Source organism: Henckelia pumila, chromosome 2, assembly GCF_033568475.1.
Source record: "Henckelia pumila isolate YLH828 chromosome 2, ASM3356847v2, whole genome shotgun sequence".
Taxonomy (NCBI): Eukaryota; Viridiplantae; Streptophyta; class Magnoliopsida; order Lamiales; family Gesneriaceae; genus Henckelia; species Henckelia pumila.
The window spans coordinates 56,669,945-56,673,689 of NC_133121.1; the positions used below are offsets into that span (position 1 = coordinate 56,669,945).

The 3,745-nt window shown below is 38.0% G+C and overlaps 1 non-coding gene across 1 annotated transcript; it reads right to left on the reverse strand.

Moving 5' to 3' along the window:
- Positions 1-2,797: 2,797 nt before the first annotated feature.
- Positions 2,798-2,904, reverse strand: LOC140885880 (small nucleolar RNA R71). The gene has a single exon (XR_012151292.1). It is a non-coding gene; the product is annotated as a small nucleolar RNA R71 (small nucleolar RNA).
- Positions 2,905-3,745: the final 841 nt, after the last annotated feature.

Consider the following 3,745-nt stretch of genomic DNA (forward strand, 5'->3'; position numbering starts at 1 on the left):
AATGAATCGTGAATATCGAGATTGATAATTTGAGATCTCAGATTCGTGAGAATTGAGAGAAGATAGACATAAGTGATAAGACGCATTTTTGCATTTTGGGCTTTTGCCTTTTGGGCTTTGAAATAATAAATTAATAACAAAAAAAGAAAAATGTGGTCAATGGTTTATCGGTTCGGTTAACTGTACAAAAAAACCGAACCGAACCGAACCGAACCGAAAACCAAAAAACTAAAAAAATAAAAACCAAAAACCAAACCGAAATTATGGTTCGGTTTTTGGTTCAAACCGAAATTCCGGTTTTGGATCGGATCGGGCGGTTAACCAAACAGTGAACACCCCTATGTGAAATTGCTTGTTATGTCTCTTTTACTGGGAATATTATTCTCACCGGATTTATCCGACTGTTGTCTTGTCTTTGTATGTGTGCTTGGAAATAGGTGGGACAAGTTCGAGTCAGAGGTAGAATGACTAGATCGAGTTGGGAATGATAGAAGTGAGGACTTGGTTTTTAGAGTCGTTTGTTTTTTGAACTCGCTGTATCATGTATTGTATTTTGATTGCAGGACCTAGAACCGATGCATGTACTAACTTTTCGAGTATTGGATCAACTTTAGAACTTCATGTATTGTATTTTGTAGATTGAGGTATCAATGCATGTTATATTATATTTTGGAGTTGTTTTTGGTTTGGAATCAGATCTGTTATGTTTGTTTTATTTTGCTGATATTGCAGGGCATGGATGATAGGAGTCGTTTTTATGTGTTTTTATTGCTTGTTTTGTGTCTGTTTTGCTTTCGTTTCATTTACATTTTGTCCGTTCTTTTCCATTCTTATTCTTTATATTGTTTTATTATGTTCGTATTCACTCCTCTGGTTTATCTATTTTTATGGCAGGAAATCACCAAGAAATGCCGATACTTGGTGGGAAGGTGATGCACAGTAGAGGCCATGCAGATAGAACAAGAAGAAAGGCAAAATTCTGGAAACGAAGAAGGGCGCGCGGGCGGCCACTATCTACCGCGCGGGCGCATACATGGTTGAGAAAAACAGTAGCGCAAGGAATTTCAAGGCACCCGAGCGGCCATATTCTACCGCTCGGGCGCGGTCACGTATTTTTGAAACAATAGCGCAAGGAATTTCGAGGCGCCCGAGCGGCCAATTTCTACCGCTCGGGCGCGTCGCGCAGTTTTTATTTTTTTATTATTTCGAGAGTTTATTTCGGAGAGGATTCTGGGGAACTATAAATACAATTATTTCTTTAGTTTTTGAGGGTTACACGGGACGCATATCAGAAGACTACTGGCGGCTGAACGTTGGAGATTTCTCTTCTCCGTTGGGAGTTTTTCCTTTTCTTTTTCTTCTTAATTTTTATGTTGAACATCTTGGAGATTGAATTTTTGTAATGAATTCTAGTAGCTAAACTATTATTTTGTTGGAATCGAGGGGATCCTAATCCCGAAACACTGTAGTGTGATTGAATCACCGGACGTATTGGGAATTGATTTATGTTTATAATTGATTTTATCATGTTTTTCTTTCTATGTTAATGATTAGCTACCTTTAACATAGATTCGTAAATTATGAATTGCTGTCGAGAGATAGGTTTATAATTAGGACGAATGATATAATCCATGGACTTAAAATATGCATAGAGATATGGTATTTAGTACATGTTGATAGCCATAGACCACCAGGTTGAAAGTTGTAGAATTCATAGAACGCAAAGCAATCAGTCGTGATAAATAATTAGAGAGATTTAATTATTTCACTGATTTGATTAGTTTGGCATCACCTCGAGAGAGAATGTCAATGTTATAGGAACTTCTGTTAAATTTATAAAAATAAATTAAGTTCCAATCGTCCAGTTCAATTAGGTAAAAGGTGAACCGAAATTCCAACAAAATCATTTTGAATTATTATTCTTCACTTTGAGATTTGTTGGCTTGGTTGTGAAGTTTAAGTTTATTTATATTGAGTTTTAATTTTAGATGTTAAATAATTCACAAATCATTTTTTCGATACTTTGTGTAGTTAAAAATTTAAAAGACAAATTATTTTCGTTAGTCCCTGAGGACGATACTCGTACTCAGTACATTCTATTATAACTTGAATCGTGCACTTGCGATTTATTCGAGCTTAATTGATAAGATATATTTACGTTGATTTTTTGTGGTAGTATTTGCTCGATCAAGTTTTTGGCGCCGTTGCCGGGGACTAAATAGATTTTAATTTGTTTGATTTGATTTTTCTCTATTAAAATTTTAATCATTCTTTTCCATCTGTGGACTGCAGGATCCTCTTGCAGTACATGCAACACTCACCTGAAGGACTATTGCCTTTTGATCCAGAAATCGACAGAACCTTTCACAGAAGAAGAAGGCAACAGCAGCAAGAAATGGAAGGAGAACACGAACAAGAACCACCAGTTTACAGATCCATGATGGATCTTGACTTACCAAATATTGAAGGTGCTCGACCAAGCATTATCCGGCCAACTGTAGCAGCGAATCACTTTGAGATAAAGCCGGCTATTCTTCAAATGGTTCAGAACACGCTTCAATTTGGTGGAAGTGTCATTGATGAACCCTATGTGAATCTCACAAATTTTTTAGAAATTTGTGATACATTCAAGATACAGGGAGTTTCAGATGACGCTATTCGTTTGCGTTTATTTCCTTTTTCACTACGAGACAAGGCGAAAGCATGGCTAACGAATTTACCTGCAGGTTCCATCATAACTTGGGATGATCTGGCTAAAGCTTTCCTCACCAAATACTTCCCACCATCGAAGTCAATGAAGCTGAGAGCAGACATCACAACTTTTTCCCAAGGTGAACAGGAAACATTTTATGAAGCATGAGAACGCTACAAGGATCTACTGAGGAGATGTCCACACCACCAATTACCAGACGGTCTTGTGGTACAAACTTTTTACTATGGACTTTCTCATTCAAATCGTACCATGTTAGATGCAGCTGCAGGTGGGAATTTACTGCGAAAGTCATCGGAGGATGGTTATGAATTAATCGAGGAAATGGCAACCAGTAGCTATCATCCTCAATCTGAAAGGAGTGGGGCCCGAAAATCAACTGGAATTCATCAAGTTGAAGCATTCACATCTGTGGCTGCTCAACTTGAAGTCATGAACAAAAGGATCGAGGAACTGAGTGTAGGACATTCGGCAATGCGAGTGCAAGAAGTATGGTGTGAAAAATGCGGTGCAGAGCATTTCACGAAAGACTGTCAAACATTCTCTCAACCAGAGGGAGTTATGGCAAGCCACATGGGAAATCAGAATCGCCCCAGGAATGACCCATTTTCTGTTGGATAACGCGGCGATCAGATCAATTAGGATTGATACCCGGTGCAGCGGAAGTTTAAAATTTTTGTATGGAACGATTCCATAATAGGTATCAACCTTACGATTAAATTGTGTGTGTGTAAAAATTAAATAACGATTATAAATTTTTACCTCCAATCTCGAATCGAGATTATGGACACCAACAGATTGCTCTGCTCTTGTTGTATATCCCTGGAACTGATGGACGAACTGTTCTTCAATCAGGTCCACGAACGGATAATTAATCCCTCTGATAGATTGCACTAGAAAATCTATCAGAAGTTTCTACGAAGAGAATTAACAAATTTGATCCGTTAAACCAGACTGTAATTCAAAATTCATAGGCTGGATTTTTCGAGCAGAGAGAGGGAGGGGGCGGCCACTTATTAAAAAACGCAGCTAGGG